Genomic DNA, 12,873 nt, shown 5'->3' with positions numbered 1-12,873 from the left:
CTAGATGATTTACTTTTAAATTCAGAAAATGTGTTTGTGGGAAACAAATACACTATGACACCTTTCTGTTTTTTCAATGACATTCAATTCAGCATTGAAAAAAGGGACAAGTTTAATGTTACACCTGAGCGAGTCCGACCACAAGTCACAGACTACTATGATGACACACCAAATGCGTTTGATGGATCATTTTTGTCTTCTTCTAATGCCTCTTAAGTGGAAAGTAGCCCATAAATTACTGAAGGTAATCAGATGACTTTACTGGGTTTTGGTGATCCAAAAGTTACGTTACTGATTTTGGACAGGTGACTAGTAACTGTAACGGATTACGTTTAGAAAGTAAACTACCCAACCCTGAGCACACTGTGTCCCAGCAGCAGTGGCAGCAGCGTCATGTAGCAGAGGGACCAACACACACACAGCTGTCCCAGATCTCTTTTCAGCACACACACACACACACACACATACACACAGGGGGAATCATTAACTACCTTACCCGCCAAAGCGTGTGCATGTGTGTGTTTGTCTGTGTGACTGTGATGTGATAGATGACTCATATCTCTGCACCTGTGGAGATATGAGACTGCGTCTACTCTGAGGAGATGAGGATGGTGATAGTATAGTGTTGATATTGAGAGCTCACAGCTCATGTCATTTATAGCTCATTGTCAAGCTTCCCTAGATTACAACAATCTAATATAGTTTTAGAAAGATGTTGAATATCCCGTCATCACTCAATGACTACATGGATATGGTGTATAGGCCTGTGACTCACCTCTAGAGGGCTACACTGTCATCACAGACACATGCAGTGTGTCATACAAGCACCTAACCTACTCACTCAGTGATACACGGTGGTGCATCCCAAATGGCACCCTATTCCCTATATAGTGCACTACTGGGCCCTGGTCAAAAGTAGTACACTATATAGGGAATAGGGTGCCATTTCGAAAATAACCAGTGAGACATGGGCCTGGGAGTGCGAAATGAGCGGAGTGAAAGCATGCATGAGATGAGTGGGTGTGGTAGCTTTAGCATTAGGAGGCTCGCACTGGAGTTACTTTGTGCCCCATGTGGCAGCAGGAATGTTAATACAGGAACCAAACGAAACGGCCTGACAAACGTACAGTATCTTATCTGAACCACTCTTCTCGTTCCTTTCTCTCTTTCCTCCCTCTCTCTCTCTGTCTTTCTCTCCCTCCCTACCTACCTACATACCTACCTACCTCCCTCCCTCCCTCCCTCGCTCCCTACCTACCTACCTATGAGGTTGCAGTTGAGTCACTCCCTAAAGATATCCTCTTCTGTCTTTTTTCTGCCTTAGGGTAGGTATGTCGTTCTTTTAGGGCTGGGACAATGGAGTGATGTGTTGCTTCTAATAGTGAATGACTTGTGAGGCACTCATTGCGGAGCGCCGAGGAACAATAGGAGCAGTCTAAGCTGTCCAGGCAGGCCCAATGAGAAACTGTTAATGTTTCAAACCCCATCCTAAAATCTCAACATCTGACATGACAGATGATCATATTGTGTTGTAGATTATAGGACAGCTAAACTGAAATAGTAGCTCATGCTTTCTGTTGTGGACATTGGTAAATGAAAAGTATGTCACTATGTACCTGTATCTTTTGTACTGTACAAATGTCCCGCTCTAGTTGAATTTGTATTACTAGCATCGCAGCAAGTGTCAGTCGCAGTCTGTCACCGATTGATAGAGCAGATGAGGCTCATTTAAGCAGGAACTCTTTTTTTAACTTGATACATGACTCATATTTTTTTTTGGAACTTGATACATGACTCATGGTGAAAGTGGGTTTAGTAGGTTGAAATCTCTCTATTGCCTAACAGTTAGCAGCTGTCAAATAAATGTACAGTTGTCAGTTGTAAACACTGTTGTCTTATCGGGTAGCATAGACACAAGACAAGCCTGCATAGTTATGTTTATGTCCAGTCTTTCACAGTAAGGAATATGCCTGCTTTGACAAGCTCTACTAGACTAAATACAATACATCTGACTTAGACTCAGTGTGAAAATATTTTCAGAGACTGATTCACACAGAGTATACCCACATCAACGTAATGGTTGACACACAAAAAGTGGTTCTCAGAGCTCTGTTTTGAGTCACCTGAAGGAATTCCAGAAGCCTTCATGTCAGTCTGCACCACTCACCCACAAAGGTCAGGGGTCACAAGGAGATTTCTGCTCCCCAGATGCCTGACCCCCTCAGCGCCCCTCACTGACACAATAGCTCTGTGTGGAGGAGTGTATGTGTGGAGTGGAGTGGGGTTTGTAGAGAGAACGGGATTAGTGCTCCACAATGAAAGCCTTCAGTGTTCACGCACAGTCACACAAAGTAACCTGAAACACTGTTGCGTTTAAGATTTACGGTTCTGATGTCTAGGTTCACATCAGATAGGCCCCATTTAATCACATATTCCAGTTAGGCTTCAGTAGAGCCTGTAATTGACATATTACAGTGGGTTAGAGTACTGTTTATGAGACTATAGTCATGTCATATGTGGAACCTTTTTCATATTGTTTTTCTTTGTCATCACATTACAGTGCCCCACATAGCAAGTATTGAGCTGGAACGGAAGAAAAACTGGTTTGTAGAGTTAGCATTGAGGCATAAACAGTGGCTAGGCCATGACATAGCCTACAGGCAGAATGTTAGCTCAAGTGCTAGCTAACACGCTTCCTGTTAAAGTACTACAATAGCAGTTCACTGTTTTTCTCTTCGTGAGTTTGCTTAGCATGTCTAACATAAGACTGTTTGTGCTTATTTTTTTGGTAATTGTGCGTGTTTGTTTCAGCCTTGTGTTTGTTAACCAGCTAGCTAGCATTTAGCTGTGTGCCTGTGCTGCAAGCCCCAGTGTTTCCAGTAGAAGCTGAACAGCCAGCAGTCTGCTCAAATCTGCTTGCCTCGGCTGTGCCGTTAAAAACCCAAAGCCTTGGAGCAAACTTCATGTTGCTGCTTGTCTCCATGGAGACACTATCCCAAAGGACTCCAGCTGGTTGCGTGGTGTGTGAGAGTGAGCAGACGGAGCTATGACTGTGTTGCGAGTAGGGGGGAGGAGGGGGGAGGAAGCTCCGGAGGCCAACCTCTCACCCCTCTAGTCTGGTTCCCACTAGATGGGCCAGTGGCAAAGTCGAATTTGGCTTTATCCTAAATATTTATGAAAACAGCATTTTGCTTTTTGGTCTTAATTCAAGGTTAGGGTTAGGCATAAGGTTAGCAGTGTGGTTAAGGTTAGATTTAAAAACCTGATTTTCAGAAGAAAAATTGTAAAAATAGCCCCTCCCCCCTCTTGCTCTCTCTCGGCTGTCTGGACACCTTCTGTAAACTGTCAGTGTTCCCCCGCCCCCCTTCCTGTCTTTGTGTTTGCATGGCGGTGTTGAGGGTGCTGTTGGTGGCTATGCCCTTGGCCCCCACAGGGGGGAGCCCAACACTGTTAGCTTAATAGCCCAGCATTAGCATAGACCCTTGTTGTGCAGCCTCAGACAATTGTGTGAGAGGTGGTTAGTTCTCTGCTTCTGTTACCTCTCATAGCAAATCACTGTTCAGGCATTTGAAAAATCACAAATTCCTAAGGACAAATTGAACACAATACACACAATCAGAAAGCGGTTAAAGTAATGGAAAAGTGTGACCAATGGAGCCAGAGGTACTTTATGAGTTTTTGTTCTCTCGGGGCATGAAGAAGTGAATGGAGGCTTTTTTTTTGTGAAGGGGTGTGTGAGGAGTGTGTGTGGGGGGGTTTGTCTTTGATTCTATCTAGCCCTGAGGGAGGGGATTCACCCGGAGAACAGCTATTCACACAAGCCTGTCAGCATGGGTTTTTTGAAGCATTTGTCAAAGAGGGATTTGGGCAAGTGCCAAGAAGACTTTTGTCATTCACAAACTCCTTTTCCCTCTTCTTTGGAATGACAATGACAATACACGCAGCAGGCTTCACCTCAAGAAAGGAGTGGAAATTAGATTTCAACCCAAGCACCACTTTAATTAAAAAAGTGTGTTATTGCAAGTCTGTCTTACACACCAGAATGCATTCATTTGATTGTTAAACCAAATGAATTACAGGTAAGCCTAAGATCAAAATGGAATGAAATCCTAGTTTTAAAGAGGAAGAGAGTGACTAAGAAAGAAAAAGAGAGGGAAAAGGTTTTTCATATACCTTCCCGGCCCCACTTTAAACGAAGTGCAGTTTATAAAGGCTTCATAAAGCCTTCATAAGCACTACATAGTTGTGTCACAAATCATCTATAACCGTATGCTTTAAAAAGGGTTTATAGATGTGGCTTAACTGTGTGACATAATCACCAGTATCAAATGTGTCATAATATGTCGAATATGACATAAACATGTGCTTTATGAAGGGTGACATGTTGTGCTTCAGGATGACACACACATATAACAAACTATACCGTGCGGTGCTGGGCCCAGCCAGGACATATTCACCCTCTCCCCCGCTGAAAGATCAGCCACAAAATGTTGGCACTGTTGTAACAGGTTGTAATCAAGCCCTGGTCTCCAGCATGGTAACAGAAGAGGAATACCTGGTGGCTAGTGGTCTCAGGTAGGACTCCTCCCAAATCATTTTGGCTATGATACACAGACAGACGGACGGACGGATGGACGCAAGCCTTGCAGGTCCATCAACCCATCTAAATACCTCTCACACCCTACCTGTTGATCATGAGAACCATAAATCGGCAGAATGTTTATAAGCTATTTATTAACACTTTATGTATTGTCCTGCAATACTTTGTCTGAAGTGGGAGACCTTCGTCATTCAAAACACATCCATAAAGACTATATGGCGTGACAGTGTACTTACTTGAAAAGTCAGACACCTTTGGTAATTCATAACACACATATGAATGAGGCAAATGCATTAACGCTTAAGGAATGATCACTATCAGCTAAAAGAAATAAACATTCAAGGCAAGTTTAAACCATACAGTTCCTTTTTATTTTTACATTTTTAAACCCCTTCCCATTACCCCACCCCCACTTATCACTCTCCCTATCCCTAACACATGGGATGTCAAATTGAAAAAGTTGGAACACTACAAATACATTAAGTTTTTAAAAAGTCAAGCAATGCAATTACATTAAACAGTGCTGTAAACAGCGTAGCATGTCCCTGAGTTGGAGGACAAACCGTTCTTGCCTCTGCCTGTTGGTTCCAACCTTAAAAGTAACAACAAAGAAAGTTAGCGGGTCTGTTAGGAAATGCCTTTGTCGCATCACCTGGATATGGGCATTTTTGCGCTGCACTGATAGCAAAGGTTGTTTGCATTGTAGAAATAGTCATATTAAGTGTTAGTATTTAGCCTACATACTTAAAGACCGTATATTAAGCGCAAATCATTTCCCCATCTATTCTGTATGACGATGGAGGCAGGATGGCAGGCACTACCTTCAGGGCCACATCGCCAAATGAGCCTCGAGGGGAAAACAACATTTCAAACGAATCTCAAATTATTAATGTGATCAGGAATTTTTTTGGGATCAGGACATATGACAAATTCCATAATGAACAAATAAAGTATGATGGTAAAATCAGAATTATGATAGGCCTGTTATATTTTTCAGGTTGTCTTGCCATTAGAAGGGTTTCAGCATCATCCGTCAGGTCATTTGCCATCTTCTTCTCCTATGGAAGACAACAACTCATGTGATGCCACTCTGTTACAGGTTACCCTTGGATTTGAAGAAACACAAATGATACATATTTTTCAACAATCTCCAAGAATGAAGAGACGGATGCTCAAAAATAAACGTAAACCATTACATTAAAAGTCTTAAATTACAGGTATGAACTAACCTGTCAGCAATGTCAGCAGTCTGGGGATGAAGTTGTTGAGGAATGAAATGAGTTTGAGGAGGCAATCTCAAGCACTTGGGTTTCAAATCCAATGTTATTTGTCACATGTGCCAAATACAACAGGTGTAAACCTTACAGTGAAATGGTTACTTACAAGTCCTTAACCTGCAATGCACTTTTAAGAAAAATACCTACAATAAAATAAGAAATAAAATGAACAAATAATAAAAATAACAATAACGAGGCTATATACAGGGGGTACCAATACAGAGTCAATGTGTGGGGGCACCGGTTAGTCGAGGTAATTGAGGTAATATGTACATGTAGGTAGAGTTATTAAAGTGGCTATACGTAGATACTAACAGAGAGTAGCGGCAGCGTAAAAGAGAGAGGGGGGGGGGGCAATGCAAATAGTCTGTGTAGCCATTTAATTAGATGTTCAGGAGTCTAATGGCTTGGGGGTAGAAGCTGCATAGAAGCCTCTTAGACTTAGACTTGGCGCTCCAGTACCGTTTGCCGTGCGGTAGCAGAGAGAAGAGTCTATGACTAGGGTAGCTGGAGTTTTTGACCATTTTTAGGGCCTTCCTCTGACACCACCTGGTATAGATGGAAGGAAGCTTGGTCTCAGTGATGTACTGGGCCGTACACACTGCCCTCTTTTTGTTTTGTTGTGCCCTCTTCACAACTGTCTTGGTGTGCTTGGACCATTATAGTTTGCCAAGGAACTTGAAGCTTTCAACCTGCTCCACTACAGCCCGTCGATGAGAATGGGGGCGTGGTCAGTGCTCCATTTCCTGTAGTCCACAATCATCTCCTTTGTCTTGATCACGTTGAGGGAGAGGTTGTTGTCCATGCACAGCACGGTCAGGTCTCTGTCCTCCTCCCTATAGGCTGTCTTGTCATTGTCGATGATCAGGCCTACCACTGTTGTGTCATCAGCAAATTTATGGTGTTGGAGTCATGCTTGGCCGTGCAGTCATGAGTGAACAGGGAGTACAAGAGGGGACTGAGCATGCACCCCTGAGGGGCCCCCGTGTTGAGGATCAGTGTGGCGGATGTGTTGTTACCTACCATTACCACCTGGGGGGCGGCCAATCAGGAAGTCCAGGATCCAGTTGCAGAGGAAGGTGTTTTAATCCCAGGGTTTGCGGGGACAGCTTGGGTTTCAGTGCCTTCCTTGGCTATCTACCTAACATATAAAAAACTATTTAATAACAACCAATACAATACAAAACAATTAGGCCTGGACCTAGCTAACTAACTGGTTTCTGAGCTAAATTCACCTTCAATATAATCAGAACCTGATTGTCCAGCTCAAATATTTTCTGTAATAGAAGATGACAGATTATTAGCTATAGCTAGATACAACCTAGCTCTCTTTAGCTGAGCCTGCTAGCTAGCTAGCAAAATGTCATATTGGCAGCTTATGCTGCTAACGTTAGCTAGCTATCTACAGTGGTTGCTCAACTTAAAGATTTGTGATTATGCTGCTGGATTTAGAGGTAATTTGTGATTTAGTACGGTACCCTGCGTCACTACTTCATTGCTACAGACCAGCGCAAAGGGGAGTTAGAGCACTGATTATGCTTTTGGATCCCAAGGCGCTACTGTGTCTCTAAAAATAAACTTTTTTTTTGTTACTACTCATCAGTATTACTTACTAAAACTGTTGTTACATTAAGGTTTTTATTCTAAGAGAAACCTCGACTACAATTAGGGTGTGTAAATGTTAGGATTCTTTTGCTCATACTGTAGCCTACTCCTGACCAGTCATGTTGTACAGCGCCTGAGTGGCACAGCAGTCTAAGACACTGCATCAAAGGGCAAACTGCATTGCTACAGATGCTGGTTCAATACCTGTGCCAGCCGTGGAGACTCATGAGGTGATGGTAGGCTTTTGATTTCTCTCCCTCTAAAAACAGAATAAATCATTCCAAATAACAAACTTTATTTACAAATTAGCTTACAATGTCTCACCCCATGTTCAAGAATGGCTATTTTCTCACTCACTTTACGTTATTTGAAAATGAAATCATCTCCAAAATATAGTTATTTTTAAAACAAAGCTATTATTATTATTAATTCATTTAGCATTATATACAATCCCCTTAGATATCCTCACAGATATATTTTTTCACAAGCCTAGCAGGCTGTGAATTCTGCAAACAACATATCCAGCAGGCCTATATATATTGGTCATGGCTCCCGAGTGGCGCACAACGGGATTGCCTTGCAGTTCTCCAGCCTTATCCACTGACTATGGAAACGCTGACTGGGGAAATGTTCCCTCTGTTCTTAGTACCTGTCTGCACGTTCAAACTAAAACAATGTAAGTAATAATTGCTTCAAAAATGCCCCTTAGATATTAATTCGGAGGGCAGATATTATTAAGTGTTAAAGCATTAGACCTCTCACTAAAGGCGTCAGTCAAAAGTTATACTTAAATTTGAACTGGATTTAACGAAAAATGACATGAAAAGTGAACATTTGTAAATCACAAAATCTAAAAGTAATTAGAAAGGTAGATATAAATTATTTGTGACATTGTGGTTACAATAAAGAAGGTAAACAAGAGGCTGTGTTTTTATTTACAGTAGTGATGGACAGCTGGTGGCATTTTGAAAACAGGTTTTCAAACACTTGTTTTTCACAAGTGTACTGTAGCAGGTGTGGCCCTACAGTATTAGCAGGACAATAGACTCTTTATACTCCGGCTATTGTATTTGTGAACATCCCTCTACTTGCAATGTATTCAATGCTTAAGTACTCTAAATTGTTACATTTCTAACTCAAAACAGCAGTACAGTATGTCTTCATCAACATCTTTATGCTTTCGTTAATAAAATAACGAGAAAAAAGGCATTCAAAATGCAGATGTTTATTTAAACTACATTTTAGTTGCACTTCCACCCAGCTCCACGGCCAGGGGAGAATGACACGTTGAAGAGGACGAGGAAGGAGATGGAGTCACAATCCATGCCAGGCACACCTGTGAGCTCTGGCGGGTTCATCAGGTCGTCGGTTCACCCTGACATTTCCATTCCTCTTCTGACAACAGAACTTGACCAACTGCTCACCAGGCACAACAAGGGCCGTCCTGACCATCATGCTGTTCTGCTATTCCAAGGATGTGTAACTGAAGAGAGATACCACGGGTAGACACAGAATACTAACTGGGATGGATCCCAAGGCAAATGTGGCTTACCAGTGAACCTCCGGGTGTTCATCGTCAATACAGTGTCTCTGAAGTTTCTGTCCATGACTGATGCAACCCAAAAAAGCAGTAAAGACCGAGTTAATGAGTACCTGAGGTCACTGAGAAAGTCTGGACATGGCCTGCTCTCCCTTATGTAAGGAATTAGGCACTTTACCATGTTTACTACAGTATGTACTGTAGGCTATGTTTACTTGTCAGACTGCACAGTAGCCTAATTAACATATGCAGGCGGCTTTTATCTTCAAAATGCTTTAAATGCTTTATTATCCAAATGTTTAAAGTGCGTGTGCAACCGCAAAATCTCAGATAAAGCCTACAGTGGGGCAAAAAAGTATTTAGTCAGCCACAAATTGTGAATCTGCAATAGGTAAGCAGCTTGGTTTGAAGAAATCAACTGTGGGAGCAATTATTAGGAAATGGAAGACATACAAGACCACTGATAATCTCCCTCGATCTGGGGCTCCACGCAAGATCTCACCCCGTGGGGTCAAAATGATCACAAGAACGGTGAGCAAAAATCCCAGAACCACACGGGGGGACCTAGTGAATGACCTGCAGAGAGCTGGGACCAAAGTAACAAAGCCTACCATCAGTAACACACTACGCTGCCAGGGACTCATCCTGCAGTGCCAGACGTGTCCCCCTGCTTAAGCCAGTACATGTCCAGGCCCGTCTGAAGTTTGCTAGAGAGCATTTGGATGATCCAGAAGAAGATTGGGAGAATGTCATATGGTCAGATCAAACCAAAATATAACTTTTTGGTAAAAACTCAACTCGTCGTGTTTGGAGGACAAAGAATGCTGAGTTGCATCCAAAGGACACCATACCTACTGTGAAGCATGGGGGTGGAAACATTATGCTTTGGGGCTGTTTTTCTGCAAAGGGACCAGGACAACTGATCCGTGTAAAGGAAAGAATGAATGGGGCCATGTATCGTGAGATTTTGAGTGAAAATCTCCTTCCATAAGCATGGGCATTGAAGATGAAACGTGGCTGGGTCTTTCAGCATGACAATGATCCCAAACACTAGAGGATCTCTAGAGATCTCTAGAGGAGATCTGCATGGAGGAATGGGAGTGGCTTCGTAAGAAGCATTTCAAGGTCCTGGAGTGGCCTAGCCAGTCTCCAGATCTCAACCCCATAGAAAATCTTTGGAGGGAGTTGCCCAGCAACAGCCCCAAAACATCACTGCTCTAGAGGAGATCTGCATGGAGGAATGGGCAACGAAGGAGTGGCTTCGTAAGAAGCATTTCAAGGTCCTGGAGTGGCCTAGCCAGTCTCCAGATCTCAACCCCATAGAAAATCTTTGGAGGGAGTTGCCCAGCAACAGCCCCAAAACATCACTGCTCTAGAGGAGATCTGCATGGAGGAATGGGCCAAAATACCAGCAACAGTGTGTGAAAACCTTGTGAAGACTTACAGAAAACGTTTGACCTCTGTCATTGCCAACAAAGGGTATATAACAAAGTATTGAGATAAACTTTTGTTATTGACCAAATACTTATTTTCCACCATAATTTGCAAATAAATTCATTAAAAATCCTGATTTTTTTTTTCTTCTCATTTTGTCTGTCATAGTTGAAGTGTACCTATGATGAAAATTACAGGCCTCTCATCTTTTTAAGTGGGAGATCTTGCACAATTGGTGGCTGACTAAATACTTTTTTTGTCCCACTGTATACAGTACTGTATTTCTTCATCAGCATCTTTATGCTTTCGATAATAAAATAATAATAAATATACTCTTTCAAAATGCAGATGTTTATTTCCTTATGGATCTTATGGAATTAATATGGGAATAAATATCACTGAATGACAGAAATATTGGAACAAAGTAGGCTAATAAAAGGTAAACATTGTTGCTTACTGGAAAATACTCTCTCAAACACACACGGTCACATTGTACAGTGGCATTATGGCTATTAGCAAGGCTATTAGCAGGACTAAGTTGCCTAGGAGGAGGGTAGGGGGAGAATGTATTTCTTAGTTAGGTTGGTTGTGTCACAACTGTCCGTGATTGATTGGTTGCAGACTCTAAATGATTCTAAATGATCAGCATTAACAACTTTGTGGATTTCTTTGCAAACTACATATGCTGGTTCAATACTTGTGCCGGTCACCACCTGGGGACCCTCTCTCTAAAAACAGAAATACATTATTCTAAATAACAAACTGGCTTTATTTACAAATTAGTGAGAATGTCTCACCCCATGTTCAAGAATGGCCTTTTTCTCGCTCACTCTAGGTTAAATGAAAACAAAATAATCTACAAAATATAGTTAATTTTTAAACAAAGCAATTATTATTATTAAATAATTTAGAATGATATAAAAGCCCCTTAGACATTCTCACAGATCTGATTTGCCCTAATGAAAAATGCCCCTTAGATATTAATTTAGAATCCTCCAATCCTCTAAATGTAATTATTGGCGGAGAGTCACGTCATTGAAAAAATATTTTTAGATATACTGACGGCCTACCGTAGGCAAAATTAGTCTCACTAGTGTTGAGTAATGTGCTGTTAAAAGTGGTGTAGGTCTTATTTATTTAAAAAGCATATTGAAGTTAGAAGCAATAGGATTTGAAGCAATAACCATTTCAGCATCGTTTCGCGCTGCTCTGAGACTGGTCGTGATAAATCCATGAGATTGTTTTTTTCACTGAATTTCCATTTGGGTATTGGTTACACTACAATAAGGGTGTGGAAATGTTATGCTCTTAGTACTGTAGCCTACTCCCGACAGTCACATTGTACAGCGCCATATTTTCCTAAAGAAGTGGCGCAGGGGTCACTGCATTGCAGTGCAAACTGCGTTGCTACAGATGCTGGTTCGATACCCATGCTGGCCGCGACCGTGAGACCCACGAGGCGGCTTTTGGTTTCTCTCCCTCTAGAAACAAGAATAGAGAATTCTAAATAACAAACTGGCTTTATTTAGTAATTAGTGAGAATGTCTCACCCCATGTTCAAGAATGGCCTTGTTCTCGCTCACTCTAGGTTAAATGAAAACAAAATAATTTCCAAAATATTGTTATTTTTTAAACAAAGCGGAAATTATTATTATTATTATTATTATTATTATTATTATTATTATTATTATTAATGTATTCAGAATTATATAAACCTCTTTAGATATTCTCACAGATCAGATTTGCCCTAACAAAAAATTCCCCTTAGATATTAATTTAGAATCCTCCAATCCTCTTATGCTCTTAGTGCTGTAGCCAACTCCCGACCGTCACGTTGTACAGCACCATATTTTCCATTCCATTCTAACTGAAACCCTGAGGGTTTTGTTTTAATTTTTTATTGGAATAGAAACACCATAATATTAATCAAATTAATTAAGCTACATTTCTTAAAATGAATCCCATATACTATGTTCTTACAAAAAAGGTTTACATTTTATAGTAATGCCAATATTGAAGATGATCAAATGCTTCTCAAAGATGCCCTCTGGTGATCAAACTAGCACTAACTGGCATTAATGTTAAAAATTCTACAGTATGACGCAACTTTTAAAGGAGGAACCACTGTATCTGACATGTGTTAGCTAGCTAGCAGTTGATGTGAAGTCCCCAAAATGATTTGAAATAACGATTTGAGGTAGCCATGTAATGAGTGTTTGACTTGGACTGCAATAGGTGCCGGTAATCATTTTGGGTGTAGGTATTGTTTATATTTAGGTGCAAGAGCTTCACATTACTTTTGAGCTAATATTCTATAAGAGGAACAGGAGCTCAAGCAGTAGAACATTTTAGGTGCTGGTCAAGCACTGCATGTAATCTAGCTAAACACAACTTTTATTTATGGTCATTTAAATTAG

General features: G+C 41.2%; 1 protein-coding gene and 1 long non-coding RNA gene across 3 annotated transcripts in view; both read left to right on the top strand.

Annotated features, from left to right (window-relative positions):
- The window catches only part of LOC149977437 (uncharacterized), a 38,004-nt gene extending 32,165 nt beyond the window's left edge, over positions 1-5,839 (top strand). Inside the window, exon 2 of the long non-coding RNA XR_016486652.1 lies at positions 5,700-5,839. This is a non-coding gene — a long non-coding RNA (uncharacterized LOC149977437). The remainder of the gene's footprint in view (positions 1-5,699) is intronic.
- Positions 1-12,873, top strand: part of dlgap1b (DLG associated protein 1b) — a 274,671-nt gene that overhangs the window by 222,511 nt on the left and 39,287 nt on the right. The window lies entirely within an intron of this gene.

The sequence above is a fragment of the Oncorhynchus mykiss genome, chromosome 15, assembly GCF_057628025.1.
Source record: "Oncorhynchus mykiss isolate SJ-2025 chromosome 15, ASM5762802v1, whole genome shotgun sequence".
NCBI lineage: Eukaryota > Metazoa > Chordata > Actinopteri > Salmoniformes > Salmonidae > Oncorhynchus > Oncorhynchus mykiss.
The sequence above is the reverse complement of the archived record's forward strand: the minus strand, read 5'-3'. Positions and strand labels throughout refer to the sequence as shown.